Source organism: Loxodonta africana, chromosome X, assembly GCF_030014295.1.
Source record: "Loxodonta africana isolate mLoxAfr1 chromosome X, mLoxAfr1.hap2, whole genome shotgun sequence".
NCBI lineage: Eukaryota > Metazoa > Chordata > Mammalia > Proboscidea > Elephantidae > Loxodonta > Loxodonta africana.
Window position 1 is genome coordinate 147,583,153 of NC_087369.1, and position 17,614 is coordinate 147,600,766.

The window sequence follows — 17,614 nt, forward strand, 5'->3', positions numbered from 1 at the left end:
ACTCATTAACAACATGCTTTATACAGATGACACAGCCTTGACTGCTGAAGGTGAAGAGGACTTGAAGCACTTAATGATGAAGATCAAAGACCACAGCCTTCAGTATGGATTGCACCTCAACATAAAGAAAACAAAAATCTTCACAACTGGACTAATAAGCAACATCCTGATAAATAGAATATTGAAGTTGTCAAGGATTTCATTTTACGTGAATGCTGTATTCATAATATACTTACTTGAAAGTCACTGTAGTGACGTCCATGGAAGCAGCAGTCAAGAAATCAAACATTGTATGCATTCAGCAAATCTCCTTCAAAAGACCTCTTTAAAGTGTTAAAAAGCAAAGATGTAATTTTGAGGACTAAGGTGCACCTGATCCAAGCCTCGGTGTTTTCAGTTGCTTCTTATGTATGTGGAAGCTGGGCAATGAACAAGGAAGACAGAAGAAGAATTGATGCTTTTGAGGTTTGGTGTTGGCCGGAATGCTGTTTGGAAACAAGGTTGATGAGACTTCCTCTCATGTACTTTGGACATGTTATCAGGAGGGACCTGTCCCTGGAGAAGGACATCATGCTTGGTAAAGAAGAGAGTCAGAGAAAAAGAGGAAGACCCTCGACTGACGAGACGGGTTGACACAGTGCCTGCAACAATGGGCTCAAGCATAACAATGATTGAGGATGATGCCTGATGGGGCAGTGTTTCCTTTTGTTGTACATAGGGTCGCTCTGTGTTGGAACTGACTCGACCACACCTAAAAACAACAATGCATTTTGAGTGCCTTTTGATCAATGTCAGAATACCAACCAGCTTCAATTTGGGTGAACTAAGCATCTTAAAGAAGAAATTTGGAAGGAGGTAGATTATTGACAAAGAATAGAGAATAAAAATATCTCAGTATAATTGTGGGCAATCGGCTGCTATCTATTCAGTTTTCTTTGGAACAAGCCTGTCTTTTTTCTAATTGTTCCCACTTTCTGGATTTCTAGACCTAAAGAAACAAGTTCCTTAAACTTATTATGAACAGTCCATTTAAGGGAATCACCCCTGTTTTCATTTTAATCCCTGTGAATGAATGAGCTGATCTCATGCCCTGGTTCCAGGGTGGGGCATGGCCTAGACCTGACCATTGCTCCTCTCCTGGCCATAGCAATAGGTTTAAAGAAGAGCTTATGCCTATGTTATCCAATGAAAGGCGTATCCAGGAAATAAGGTCCTCTTTTCTTTGGAACTGCTAAACACAAAGATAATATATGCCTAGGGCTTCTGGTAGCTATCTTTGTTACTACATGGCAGGAATGTGCCTAAAAGTAAAGCCAACGGAGAAAACAGCAGAATCGGGGGACAAAGAGAAAGACTGAGTCCTGCTGACCTCACAGGATCCATAGACTTTTCAGTCATGTAAACCAGTAAAGTAGTCTCTGTGTGTGTACACGTGTGCCTGCTTAAACTAATTTGAATTGGATTTCTGTCACTTGCAACCAAAAGAACCTTGAACAATACAATTGCTAAAATCTGTGGAGGGCTAACTATGTTGTAGACACCATGCTAAGTGCTTTATATACACTACCTCATTTAACCCTTCCAGTGCTTTAGGAAGGCAGATTACTGTAAATGTTGAGAACTTGGATGCTGAATTTAGACTGCTTGGGTTATAATCTCAGCTCTACTGCTTTCTCCGTTGTATGACTTTGAGCAATTTACTCAAACTCTCTGTGCTTAAGTTTCCTCACCTGAAAGGATGAGGATAATAATAGTACTTGCCACAAGGATTTTTCTCAGAATTAAATGGATATATATATGTATATATATGTATATAAAACCAAACCCGGTGCCGTCGAGTTGATTCCAACTCATAGCGACCCTATAGGACAGAGTAGAACTGCCCCATAGAGTTTCTGAAGAGTGCCTGGTGGATTCAAACTGCCGACCCTTTGGTTAACAGCCGTAGCACTTAACCACTACGCCACCAGGGTTTCCATATATATATGTATGTATATGTGTGTGTATATACATATGTATGTTTATGTGTATATATATACGTATATGTGTATATATTTGTGTGTGTATGTATATATATATATACACATACCCAGCCCACCCAGTGCCTATATATGTATTAATGGGAAACCCTGGTGGCGTAGTGGTTAAGAGCTACAGCTACTAATCAATCTATCTTGTTGAAGGTCTTCCTCTTTTTCAATGACCCTCTACCTTACCAAGCATGATGTCCTTCTCCAGGGACTGGTTCCTCCTGATAACACATGCAAAGTATGTGAGAGAAAGTCTCCCATATTACCTTCTAAGGAGCAATCTTGCTGTACTTCCAAGTCAAACTTGTTTGTTCTTTTGGCAGTCCATGGTATATTCAATATTCTTCACCAAGACCACAATTCAAAGGCGCGGATTCTTCTCCAGTCTTCCTTGTTCATAGTCCAGCTTTTGCTTGCATATGAGGCCATGGAAAACACCATGGCTTGGGTCAGGTACACCTTAGTCTTCAAGGTGACATCTTTGCTTCTGAACACTTTAAAGAGGTCTTTTTGCAGATTTGCCCAATGCAATTCATCATTTGATTTCTTGACTGCTGCTTCCATGGTGTTGATTGTGGAAAGTAAAACGAAATCTTTGACAACTTCAATCTTTTCTCCATTTATCATGATGTTGCTCATTGGTCCAGTTGTGAGGATTTTTGTTTTCTTTATGTTGAGGTGTAATCCATACTGAAGGCTGTGGTCTTTGATCTTTATCAGTAAGTGCTTCGAGCCCTCTTAACTTTCAGTGAGCAAGGTTGTGTCATCTGCACAACTAAGATTTTTAATAAGTCTTCCTCTAATCCTGATGCCACATTCTTCTTCATATAGTCCAGCTTCTCAGATTATTTGCTCAGCATACAGATGGAATAAGTATGGTGAAAGCATACAACCCTGATGCATACCTTTCCTGAATTTTAATCACATGGTATCCCCTTGTTCCGTCTGAACAACTGCTTCTTGATCTATGCACGCGTTCCCATGATCACAATTAAGTATTCTGAAATTCCCATTCTTCACAATGTTATCCATAATTTGTTATGTTCCACACAGTCAAATGCCTTTGCATAGTCAATAAAACACAGGTAAACATCTTTCAGGCATTCTCTGCTTTCAGCCGTGATCCATTGGACACCAGCAATGATATCCGTGGTACCATGTCCTCTTCTGAATTTCTGGCAGTTCCCTGTCGATACACTGTTGCAGCTGCTTTTGGATGATCTTCAGCAAAATCTTACTTTCACCTGATATTAATGATATTGTTTGATAATTTCTGCATATGGTTGGATCACCTTTCTTGGGAATAGGCATAAATGTGGATCTCTTCCAGTCAGTTGGCCAGGTAGCTGTCTTCCAAATTTCTCGGCATAGACGAGTGAGCACTTCCAGTGCTGCATCTGTTTGTTGAAACATCTCAGTTGGTATTCTGTCAATTCCTTGTGCCTTGTTTTTCACCAGTGCCTTCAGTAGAGATTGGACTTCTTCCTTCAGGACCATTGTTTCCTGATTTTATGCTATTTCCTGAAATGGTTGAGCATTGACCAATTATTTTTGGTACAGTGACTTTGTGTATTCCTTCCATCTTCTTTGGATACTTCCTGTGTCTTTCAATATTTTCCCCGTAGAATCCTTCAGTATCAAAATTCGAGGCTTAGAGTTTTTCTTCAGTTCTTTCAGCTTGAGAAATGCTGAACGTGTTCTTCCTTATTGGTTTTCTATCTGGAGGTCTTTGCGCATTTCATTATCATACCTTACCTTGTCTTCTTGAACTGCCATTTGAACCCTTCTGATCAGCTCTTTTATTCATCCTTTCTTCTTTTTGCTTTAGCTACTTAACATTCAAAAGAAAGTTTCAGAGTCTCTTCTGACATCCATTTGGTCTTTTTTTCTTTCCCGTCTTTTCAATGACCTACTGCTTTCTTCGTGTATGATGTCCTTGATGTCATTCCACAACTGCTCTGGTCTTCCGTCATTAGTGTTCAATATGTCAAATGTATCCTTGAGATGGTCCCTAAATTCAGGTGGGATAGACTCAAAGTCATACTTTGGCTCTCATGGACTTGTTCTAATTTTCCTCAGTTTCAACTTGAACTTGCATATGAGCATTCGATGGTCTCTTTTACAGTCGGTCCCCTGGCCTTGTTCTGACTGATGATACTGAGATTTTCCATTGTCTCTTTCCACAGATGTAGTCAATTTGATTCCTGTGCATTCATTCTGGCAAGGTCCACGTGTATAGTCACAGTTTATGTTGTTGAAAAAAGGAATTTTCAATGAAGAAGTCATTGGTCTTGCAAAATTCTATCATGTGATCTCTGGTATCATTTTTTTCACCAAGGCCAAATTTTTCAACTACCAATCCTTCTTTGTTTCCAACTTTCACATTCCAATCACCTATAATTATCAATGTATCCTGATTGCATGTTCGATCAATTTCAGACTGCAGAAGTTGGTAAACATCTTCAATTTCTTCATCTTTGGCCTTAGTGGTTGGTGTGTAAATTTGAATAAGAGTTGTATTAACTGGTCTTCCTTGTAGGCATATGGATATTATCCTATCATTGACAACACTGTACTTCAGGATAGATCTTGAAATGTTCTTTTTAAGGATGAATGCAACGCCATTCCTCCTCAAGTTATTATTCCCAGCAGAGTAGACCATATAATTGTCCGATTAAAAATGGTTGATACCAGTCCATTTCAGCTTAGGATATCAATGTTTATCCATTCCATTTTTGACAATTTCCAGTTTTCCTAGATTCGCATTTTGTACATTCCAATTACTAATGGATGTTTCCAGTTGTTCTCATTTTGTGTCATGCCACATCAGCAAATGAAGGTCCGGAAAGCTTGACTCCATCCCAGTCATTAAAACCAAGTCCACTCTGAGGAGGCATCTCTTCCCCAGTCACATTTTGAGCGTCTTCCAGCACTGTATCAGAGAATGTTTCGCTGCTATTCATAAAGTTTTCACTGGCTAATTCTTTTCAGAAGTAGACCATTGGGTCCTTCTTCTTAGTCTCTCTTAGGGCACCTCAGCTGGAACCTGTCTGACATGGGTGACCCTGCTGGTATTTGAATACTGATGGCATAGTATCTAGCATCACAGCAACAGCCAATCTCCCACAATACGACACACTGACAGATGTGTGGGGAAATTTTGGCTTAGAGAATATAAATAACTTCCTTAAGATCATGCAGCTTGAGCCACTGCACCATCTCTGTGCATTCTCCAAATCCAGTTGTGCAACAAGCCATAATCCTCCAAAAGCTATTAAATTGCAGAACCCGAATTCAAAACTAGGTCTATTTGCACAGTCTTTAGGGGCCATAGTTATCTGGTATTTCAGCCATCTACCTTATGGTCCAATTATTGTTGATCCTAGGCATGAAGGGTGTCAGGAGTATATATGGAGCCAGCTCACAGAGAGGGGTATAATTTATAGCTGATACAATAGAAAATGAGGTAGTAGGGAGCCAGGTAACAAAACTATAAAACACAAACCATTGCTGTCGAGTCAGTTCCTACTCATAGCAACTATATAGCTACCATTTTTAAATTCCATTGTGAGAGAGAAAATACTTCAGGCATCTGGAACATTACCTCTTACATTCATGAGAGCTCTTATGTTAATATAGCATGTCAGGTTTCATAGCTAAATGTTATAACAGGTACACTAAGTTCATAAGGCAATTGGTATAATTTTCTCTAAAAGTTGATAAGATGATTTAGCCTTCAGGCAGCTGTGATATTCTTTAAATTGCACAATAAATGTTAGCATCCAAATAATTTGGTGAGCATAATGAAAAATATAGTGACAGCTGATCTGTAAATGGAAATAATCAATCACAGGGTATTTACTGAGTGCTATAGATAACCATGTGTTGCAGACTTTTTACACAGTCTCCATTTATTCTGTCCTATTTGTCCTCGTAATTACACTTTTAGTTCTCAGATCATGTGTCCTGATTCTTGGTTCAGAAAATACAATAATAATAGCTACAACAGGGTATATAAGAAAACGACAAATTCTGGTTCCTTAAGAAGCTTGAAAGAAGCCACACACATTCCAGAAGACTAGAAGAAAATTATTCTGCATTAGTAATTTTCAGTTTTGTGACAGTTCTAATGTTCCCACTTATGTTCTATTCTAAGGGCTAAGTGTTCCCATGTCTTTCAATTCTTATAGTTTATAGTTACAGTTAGTTATTGTACACAGTTTTCAGCTGATCCTTTACCATCTAGTCCAGCCCTCTCTGTTGTTGTTGTTGTTAACTCCTGTCAAGCCAGCCCTTGACTTATGGAGACTCCATGCATAACTGAACTAAAAGTTGCCCAGTCCTGGGCTATCACCATGATGGTGGGGGATTGGATCATTATGATTCATAGGATTTTCATTGGCTGAGTTTTGGAAGTAGACCATCAGGCCTTTCTTCCTAGTCCATTTTAGTCTGGAAGTTCCACTGAAAACTGTTTAGCATCACAGCAACACACAAGTCCCCACTGACAGAAAAATGGTGGCTGTACATGAGGTACATTGGCTGAGAATGAAGCTCAGTCTCCTGCATGGAAGGTGAGAATTCTACCTCTAAACAACCAATACCTCACCCAGCCTTCCCCAGAATCTCTAATTTGCCACTGTTGCTCTTAAAACGTGGCACCTAGAGATAAAACACATGTGATCAGTTGTATAATGTGAAAAAAAAAAAACAGAGGAAAATGACACTACTAAATCCCCTGATATAGAAACCATGCTTCTATTAGTGTAATCCTTAATTTCTATTAGCATTTTTTTTTTGCAGACTCTTGGCATAGTTGATTATATGGGATTTACCATCAGTCTACAAAGTGGCTATACCAATTTAAATTCCATCCAGCAGTGTGTGATAGTTTTCCCACATCCTTCTCAGTACTTTTGTCAGACTTTATAATTTTTGCCAATTGAAGGGAAAAATAATAGTTTAACCTGCATTTTCTTAATTCTTAATGATAATTCAGGGTTTTTCTTTCTTTTCTCTCTCTCTCTCTTTTTTTCTTAACTGTGAATTTCCAGTTACCATTTTCCCGTTTGGTTTTTGTCTTATTGTTTGTAGGAGTTCTTTATACATACTGGATACGAAAACTTGTCTGTTAAATAGGTTGCAAATATTTTCTCCCAATATCTGACTTTTCCTTTAATGTAGTTTACAGTAGTTTTTGGTACTGTGCTATAGTTTTCAAATTTTGTGAAGTGAAATTGATCACCTTTTCCTTCACATGTTCTGCTTTTTGGGTCTTCTATAAGAAATTTTTCCTTATCACATAAATTAAAACCAGTTGCCATGGAGTCTATTCAGACTCATAATGACCCCATGAAGGTCAGAGTAGAACTGTGCTCCATAGGGTTTCCAATGTCTGATTTTTCAGGAATAGATAGCCAGGCCTTTCTTCCAAGACCCCTGTGCATGGACTCAATACTCCAACATTTTGGTTAGCAGCTGAATATGTTAACCTCTTTGTACCACCCAGAGACTCCATGTCATACATTAGGGGTCAGCAAACTATGCTCGAGCCAGTCTTTTACCCTTGTTCTTTTTCAAAATTGTCATGTGTATTTTGAACCATTATTCTTCCATGTGAATTGGCTTGGAAATATATATGTTGTTGTTGGTGCCACTGAGTCGGTTCCAACTCGTGGCGACACTGCCCCGTCCTGTGCCAATCTCACAATGGCTGTTAACGTTTGAGCTCATTGTTGCAGCCGCTGTGTCAATCCATCTTGTAAAGGGTTTTCCTCTTTCTTTCCGGCCCTTTACCTAACGAAGCATGATGTCCTTCTCCAGGGACTGGTCTGGTCCCTCCTGGTAACACATCCAAAGTACGTGAGATGAAGTCTCCCATCCTGGCTTCCAAGGAGCACTCTGGCTGTACTCCCAAGACAAACTTGTTTGTTCTTTTGGCAGTCCATGGTATATTCGATATTCTTTGCCAACACCGTAAGTCAAATAAGTCAATTCTTTTTTGGCTTTCTTTGTTCATTATCCGGCTTTCGTATGCATCCTAAGTGATTGAAAATACCATGGCTTGGGTTAGGAGCACCTTAGCCCTCAAAGTGACATCATTGCTTTCCAACACTCTAGAGAGGTCTTTTGCAGCAGATTTTCCCAACTCGATACATATGTAGTTTGATTTCTTGACTGCTGCTCCCATTGATATTGATTGTGTACCCAAGTCAAGTGAAATCCTTGACAACTTCAATATTTTCTCCATTTATCATGATTTTGTTTGCTGATCCAGTTGTGAGGATTTTTGTTTTCTTTATACTGGGGTGTAATCCATACTGAAAGCTGTAGTCTTTGATCTTCATCAGTAAGTGCTTCAAGTCTTCTTCACTTTAAGCAAGCATGGTTGTTTCATCTCTATATAACAGGTCATTAATCAATCTTCCAATCCTAATGCTGTGTTCTTCTTCATATAGTCTGGCTACTCAGATTGTTTGCTCAGCATACGGACTGAACAAGTATGGCAAAAGGATACAACCATGATGCATGTCTTTTCTGATTTTCAACCATGCAGTATTCCCTTGTTCTGTTTGAACAACTACCTCTTGGTCTATGTGCAGGTTCCTCATGAGCACAATTAAGTGTTCTGGAATTTCCATTCTTCACAATGGTATCCATAATTTCTTGTGATCCACACAAGCGAATGCCTTTGCATAATCAATAAAATACAGGTAAACTTTTTTCTGGTATTCTCTGCTTTCAGCCAAGATCCATCTGAAATCAGTGATGATATCCCTCATTCCATGTCCTCTTCTGAATCCGGCTTGAATTTCTGGCAGTTTTCTGTCAATATACTGCTGCAACTGCTGTTGAATTATCTTCAGCAAAATTTTACTTGCATGTGATATTATGATATTGTTAGATAATTTCCACATTCTGTTGTATCACTTTTCTTTGAAATGGGTACAAACATGGATTTCTTCCAGTCGGTTGGCCAGGTAGCTGTCTTCCAAATTTCTTGGCATAGATGAGTATCTCCAGCGCATTTGTTGAAACATTTCAATTGGTATTCCATCAATTCCTGGAAGCTTGTTTTTCACCAATGACTTCATTGCAGCTTAGACTTCTTTCTTCAATACCATTGGCTCTTGATCCTATGCTACCTCCTGAAATGGTTGAATGTTTACCAGTTCTTTTTGGTACAGTAACTCTGTGTATTCCGTCCCTCTTCTATTGAAGTTTCCTGAGTCATTCAATATTTTGCCCATAGAATTCTTCAATATTGCAACTCCAGCCTTTAATTTTTTTCTTCAGTTCTTTCAGCTTGAGAAATGCTGAGAATGTTCTTTTCTTTTGGTTTTCTAACTTCAGTTCTTTGCATGTTCCATTATGATATTTTGTCTTTTCAAACTATCCTTTGAGATCTTCTGTTCAAAACACCAAACCAGTTACCATAGTGTCAATTACAACTCATGCAACCCCATAGGTGCTGAGTATAACTGCACTGCATGGAGTTTTCAAGGCTGTGACTTTTTGGAAGCAGATTGCCAGGCCTTTCTTTTGAGGCACTTCTGGGTGGGTTCAATGTGCAAAACTTTTTTTGAACACTTAACTGTTTGTGCCACCTAGGAATTCCTGTAAATATGACTTAGGTGAATTTATTTAAATTCCATAAAAATCAGTTTTGTTATCTGTAAAATGGAGAGACTAATACTTTAAGGTCTGGTTTGTGAGGATTAAATTGTATAATAGATGAAAAGTACCTAGCCTTGTGTAGGAACCCTAGGAAGGATTTCCTAACATATAGCTGCTCTGTTTGTGATTTCTTCCAAGATGGTTTTTATAGATGACAAAGACATATCATGTGAATGGTGTATGTGGATAGACTTACGCAAAAGATCTGTGGCCAAAGTGGAAAAAAAGAGTTTATGTAATGATTTGAATTACTAAGGAGAAAGGAAGGAAGGAAAGGTGAAAGAGATGGAGGGAAGAAGGGAAGGAGGGAGAGACGGAGATTTTACTTCACACTGGTCATTAAAACAGGTCTTATTTGTGAACTTAATGAAAGCATTATTTGGGCCAGCTGGAATGATTTAAAAGATGCTTCACATACAAACTTCTGTAGTGGAACTTATTTTTTAGCCAGATATAGATAAGTTGCTATCACACATATGCAAAAATTGTGGTTAAAATATATAAATAAGAGGATTTTTTATTAGAGATTTTTATCATTACATCCTATAGCATATCTCCTCATAGCAAACGGGGAAATTTAGGCTGGTGAAAATTAACATGTAACTAGCAAGTCCATGAACCTGATACAGTGATAATAAGTTCACCTTTCTGAACCTCCTTTCTTTATCTGAAGAAGAGTTACAGTATCTCCTCTCCTACGTCAGCCTTCCTGTCACTATGCTGGTTCTTTCATATATTTACAAGCCCCTGTAAGTCTGACAGGCACCTCAAACATAGCATATCCAAAAGTCTATTCTTCATTCAGTAGCCAATGTTCCTGTGAAAATGTAATTCAGATCATGTCATTCCCCAAAGTCCTTACATCAGCCTACATGGTTCTACACGGTCTTGCCCCCAGGTTATCTCTCTGATCTTAGCGCCTACCGCTCTTTCTTTTGTTCTTTGACCTGATGTTGCACAGGCCCCCTCGATGTACTGTGAGAACACCAGGCAGGACCTTATCCAAGGGTTTTGAAATTGCAAGTCTCTTTGTTCAGAAAACTCTTCTCCAGATATTTGCTTGGCTCACTCCCTCTCTTCATTCAGATCTCTGCCCAAAAGACGTCAACTTCTCAGAGCGGCTTTCCTTGACCACCCTTTATTCTTTCACCCTGCTTTATTCTTCATGGCATTTATCACTGTTACTGTTGTTGTTGTTGTATGCTGTTGAGTTGATTCCAACTCATAGCAACCCTATAGGACGGAGTAAAACTGCCCCATATGGCTTCCTAGGCTGTAATTTTTATGGGAGCACATCACCAGGTTTTTCTCCCTTGGAGCAGCTGATGGGTTTGAACTGCTGACCTTTTGGTTAGCATCTGAGCACTTAACCGTTGTACTACTAGGGCTCCTTCATTTATCACTACGTCAAATTATGTGATATCTGTGTTTGTCCTTATTATCTGTCTCATCCACTTGAACATAAGCTTCATGAAAGCCAGAGCTTTATTATATTCACTGCTATATCTTAATCTTCCAGAAGAGTATTTGGTGCATAGTAATGGCTCAATAAATGATTATCTTACCTAACCTACCCACGCCCACTCCCAACACCCTCTCAGTATCCTGTTTTTTTTTTCATGATACTTAACACTATCTAGAATTATTTTTTTAACTCATTTATTTTCCAGTCCTCGCTATGGTGTAAGCTCCCCAAAGATAGGAACCTTGATGGTATTGTTTGTTGCTAATAACTAGCATCTAGAAGAGTGACTGGCACAAAGGAAGCAGTTACAGATAATTACTGAACGATGATGATCATGATGGTGGTGATTAGGGTAACAAGAGTCATCATTTGTCAAGTTGTTATCACATATTAGTAGCTGTATTGATCCCTTTACCTGTATTATTCCTCCAAAATCCTGTGAGACAGATACAATAGATAGATAGGTTATGAAACAAAGACACAGAAAGATTCAGTGGTTTACCAAAGGTCACAAAGCTAGGAAGGAGTGAGTGCAAGATAAGAATGTAGGCAGTTTGGTTCTAGTGGCAGCACTCTTCAATTCAATTCAGAATGAAGGAATGAATGATTTATTTAATTGGATTTTCTACTCGAAATTGTCTGAAATTCATGATCAAGTCTCCATGTTGTATTCCAGCTTAAATGGTGAAACATACTTTTCATTGGGTGAAATAAATCATTTCTGAGAAGCACAGTGCTTTGGAAAAACCTGAGGCAACTGGGGTTTCTAAGGTCTCTGATCCATTGAAATCACCAAGATTCCCCAATCAACCTCATCCTGGAAAACAAGGGACATCAGGGATTTGGCTATTTGAACTCAGCAATCTGCACATGAAACAGTTTTTCTTTTTCTTTAATCTAGATTTCAGAGATTTCAGTTAGACCATCTTATTACTTTCTCCCTCTGTTTTTAGCTGGACAAGTCTAGATTTGACCTCCCTCTTTCTTGTTTCAACTTATTAAAATCGAGTCATAAGACATTCTCTTATCTTGACATCTATAGCCGTGTTTCTTAAAATCTTACCCATGGGGTACAAGTGATCTTATGTCGAAAGGGAAGAGGCAATATTCTACAGAACTGCTTTCTTAGCTCTTTACATTGATGGCCAGCTTCCCATCTCTCTAGAGAAGCATAAATCCTCACTACACTTCACCTCAACTTGACTCATTAATTGCCCATTTATCTGCAGGTCTGGCAATTGCATCCCCATATCTTGTATCACTTCCTCCATTAATTAATAACCTTTAATTGCAAGTAACAGAAACCAAACCAAATCACCTTAGGCAAAATAAGGGAGAGTAAAGTGTAAGGGTAAGGAATAGCCTCAAAGAGCTGAAGGTCAGGGATTTACCCAGGCCTTGGAAGGGGACCAAAATCAAAATCAAAGATTGGAAAGGCCTCAGGAAGTAGTATTAGTCCAACTCTCATTTCTGCTTATATCTACTCATACGTTTGTTCTTTCTTCAGTTGGGTTTTCTCTGCTTATCTTTCCATTCAGTCAGTTATGGCTACTCTTCAACTCCTAATATACGTTTTACATTTCAAGCTAGAAACCAGTTAATTAATGTTACGTTCCAATTCAAAATTCCCAGTAAAAGAATCTTAACTAAGTCACTGTGATCAGGCTTCCACATCTGGTTCAATTAGCCATGGTCAGAGGTATGCAATCACAAAGTGAAAAAGAAAATTACTTGTGGAAGCCACCCATGTATATTAGTAGTGGAGGTAGAAATAAGCCCTTCCCAGAGAAAGGTAGATAGACTGAGAAGACACACCAAAAGTCCCCTATTCTTGATCATCTTTGATTTTGGCAACATGCCTTATTTAAAACAATTCAAATAGACAAATTTCAAAATTAACAACGAAGATGAATTATCTTGCGATTAATCACAATTTTCTTTATAAATTATGAACTATTAGAATATATTTAAGATATAATATATTTGCATAAAACTTATCAGGAATTCATCCATTGCACAAAACAAAGTGCATCTTTAGAGGGTTTTAAAGAGTAACATTAAAACCCAGTGCCGTCGAGTCGATTCCAACTCAAAGAGACCCTATAGGACAGAGTAGAATTGCCCCATAGAGTTTCCAAGCAGTGCCTGACAGATTTGAACTGCCATCCTCTTGGTTAGCAGCTGTAGCACTTAACCACTATACCACCAGGGTTTCCAAGAGTAACACTGGTGACCATTTTCAAAAAAAAAAAGGAAATATTCTCTTATACTACATTGCAACTAACTTTTCGGTCATAGTTTTACTTTAGTTGAGTGCCACAATATTTGAAAATGAGTACTTTATTATTGTTTCATTTTTTTCTAGTAGAAGCAATATCTAGATTGGAGTGTAATTTGAACGATTACTGCAGGGATCAGAAAATACTATCTAGCAGGTCGTTCTTGTTGATTTTATTATGCCCCTATGTTGTGCATCAAGGAGCCCTGATGGTGCTGTGGTTAAACACTCAGCAGCTAACCAAAAGGTTGGCTGTTGGAACCCACCAGCTGCTCCAAGGGAGAAATGTGGAAATCTACTTCTGTTAAGATTTAAAGCCTTGGAAACCCTGTGGAGCAGTTCTACTCTGCCCTGTAGGGTCACTATGAGTTGTAATCACCTCGACAGTAATGGGCTTTGGTTTGGGTTTGGTATGTTATGCATCTGATTTTGCCTCAGTTGTTTGAATAATTTTATGTAAACCAGCTTTCTTTATTCGTCCTGAAATGCTCATTTTCCAAGTCCCAGTCTATATTTTGGAAAAAGTACGGCTTTTGGAAACTTTTAGAAGAAAGCTTAGATAATATATATGATTCCAGGATCTACCTAAATATGGACAATTCTTAGATATACACCTTCAATGCTAACTTCTTTCCTTGTTTTTGTCTAAATTATCAATTATCCACAGGACATTTTCTCTTTGCAGTCTAACTGATACCTCAAATTTAATATACCCCCCAATCCCCTGCCAACAGTCACCCTTTCCTAATTTTCTCATTACTACTATTGGCTTCACCGCTTCCCTAGCTTCTCAAATTCTATCCTCCTTCTTTCACACTACCAAGTTCTGTCCATTTTCTCCCCGAAGTATATTTTGGCTTCTGTCTCTCCATTCTATATTTGTGCCACCATTCTGGTCTTTGTCATTCAATTTTTACATTACAATCATAAGGTCATCTCCAGCATCTCTCTACTGCAATGTATGCTATTATAAATGTGACACATATTTTTGTCAAATGCAGTTTTCATCAGGTCACTCTCTTGTTCCCATTAATTTGTACCTAAGATTTAATAATAATAATAAAAAATAATAGCAGCTGAGACTTATATATATAGCAGTTACAATGCTCCAGGCTTTGTTCTAAGTTCTTTACATGTACTGACTCCTTTAATTTTCAAAAGCCATTAGGTAGGTTACTATTATTATTTGTATTTTACAGATCAGGAAACTGAGGAACAGAGAGGCTAAGTAACTTTCTAAGATTTGATGGTTAATAAGTAAAGTTTCCTGAATTCGTTTGATAATCTTCAGTAAATTTTTCAGCTTATTACTCTTAACCACTTTCCACATGTGTTCCCCGTAGCTTCTCACTGATCCTATTTCTTCAGGAGTGAGCGCAGGTTCCACTGAAAGGCTGATCAAATGGAAGCACCCATCGGTAAAGTCAGAACTAGTGAACGGAAAGCATGAGCCCACATGCACAATGTTCGGAATACACGCACACCTGCACTTACTCTAAGGGCAGCAGCATTTTTTCAGGGTTTCGAAATCAGCCGGATATACCAATATGTTTTCAATTTTGGCCTTGGCAAATCTGTCCCTCATTTAAAGGAAAGAGAAAAGACTAGATGGTCACACAGATTTACAAACAGGGAGCTTTACTTGGTGGACGTTGATGTGGTCTTAACCTCTCCAGGTTAGCAGGTGGACTCAGACACTGGAATGATTGCCATGTCACCCTCCAATTTGTGGCTAATCCAAACTGCCTCCTGTTCTTGGGGGAAACCAGTTGTCTGTGAAGTAAGTGCTTGGTCATATCAATTTTATATTGCAAAGTTCTCATTTGCAATGTCCTATCCTTGCCAGCTCACCTAGAGAAAGCTGTCAAAAGTCAAACTTTTACTCCAAACCCCCCAGAGGCAGCACTGCCAGCACAGATGAGTCCCTGCTTAGTTCTCTGTATAGCCTTTGCGCCTTCTGTCATTTCTAAGTAATGTTATATTTCTTACCAAGTAGCAAGAGACAAGATTGGAGATTAAATTCTCTGAACTCCTGAAGAGAAGCAAAATAATATAGTAGGAAAAATAAATAAAAAACAGACAGGAACCAGGCAGACGTACGTTTGATTTTATGCTTTCCCATTTACTGTCACTACCACCAAGAACAAGCTATATAACGTTCCTGGGCCTCATGTTCATCTGTAAAATGGGGCGAGATGCTAACTTATTGGATTGCTATGAGGATTAATGGCATAACACGTGCAGAGAGCATGGCTCCATGCCTGGCATCCTGTCAATGAGGAATATCAACTGCAAAAAGTATATTTAAAATCTGCATGGATGGGAGGTGATAACACTGAAAACGAGTAAGTAGAGAGCTCCTAGGAGCCTTTCCTCCAGTAAAGCAACTATTATGCTGGCAAAACCTGTCAGAATCAACTTTTCTGGAACTCTGGAATCTAATCAAAAACCTACAAAACCAGCGTGGTGCTTAATGAAGAAAAACCAGAACACCAAACCCATCTCCTTCGAGTCAATTCCGACTTATAGCAACACCAGGTGTTATAGAGTAGAACGGCTCTGTAGGATTTTCTTGGCTGTAATTTTTGTGGAAGCAGATCATCAGGCCTGTCTTCTGCGGAAAGGCTGAGTGGGTTCGAGCCATCAACCTTCAGGTTAGTAGTCAAGCGCAAACTGTTGTGCCATCCAAGGACAAAGAGGCTGTTAAATTTCCTAAGAAAACATAGCCGCAGTTCTGCTTACCTGCATACCATCCCTATTCCCTAGCTTGGAGGTGGCTGTAGAGGTCCTGGCCTGTGTTCCTAGTACAGCTTGCTAGTGCCAGAGGGGCAATACAGACCTTGTTCTCAAAGAATTGTGGTTGTGCATTTTGACCTGTCTGGCAGTTCCTTGATGGATTGTCTCAGAAGTTCGCTTTTTTTCACCACCCTCGGAACACTCTTAGAATGGAGTGGCCTCCTGGGTGGTGGTTGCCGAAAGCTGTTAAAGACACATACTACTCGCAATCACCTGACATCAGTGATGGTGGACAGGTCAAGCAGCAAACAGACCAATGATCCTGAGAAGGAAGAAGCTGGGAAGGGAAATAGCTGACGAAAGAAGGACTTTGAAGGGATCTCGTGTATACCGGGGAAACCAGAGAACCACGGACATACCCAGCATTGGGTGCGTACTCAGGAAAGACTTGAGAGGACCCTACGTTTAAACTTTTGGCTGCTTTTTGGGCTCCGGGTGAAAGGTAAGCAGATGAAAGCTAAGGCAGAGTAGTAATGTAGTATGAAAACCGAAACCAAACCCATTGCCGACAAGTCGATCGCTACTCATAGCGATCCTATAGGACAGAGTAGAACTGTCCCACACGGTTTCCAAGGCTGTAAACCTTCATGGAAGCAGACTGCCACATCTTTCTCCCACGAAGCAGCTGGTGGGTTTGAACCAGCAACCTTTTGGTTAGCAGCCCAGTGCTTAAGCACTACACCACCAGGGATCCTATGTGATGTAGTATAGGCTCTTTCATGCCTGTTATTTGTTATTTGTGTCTTCTCTATTTTTTTTTGTCTTGGTCACTCTGGTTAGAAGTTCATCTTTTCTTTTCTCTGCCTTAAAAAACCCCCAGCTTTTAGCTTCAGTGATCTTTCTTGTTTTTCTGTTTTCTAAGTCATTGACCTCTAATAATAAAGACATAAATAATAATCCTTCTCTCTTGCTTTGGGTATAGTTTGCTATTATTTCTCTAACTTTATGTTGTGGAAGCCTTGAATACCGGTTAGAGACATTTCCTCTTTTCTAATATAAGCATTTAATGCTGTAAAATTCCCTCCAAACACTGTTTTAATTGCATCCAACAAATTTTAATATATTGTTTCAATTTAATTTAAAACATTTTTTAAAATTTCCTTTGATACTTCCTTTTTGACCTGTAGGTTATTTACAAGTGTGTTATTTATTTTCAAAACTTAGAAATTTTCAAGATATATTGCTGTTACCGATTTCTAGTTCAAATATCTTACAGTCTGAGAAAAAAAAAACTTTGTATGATTTACACCCTTTTAAATTTGTTAAGGTTTATTTTATTGTCCAAAATAAGGTTCACCTTGGTGAATGTTCCATGTACCCTAGGAAAAAATGTGGATTTTGCTTGGTTTTGGGTGAATATTCTGTAAA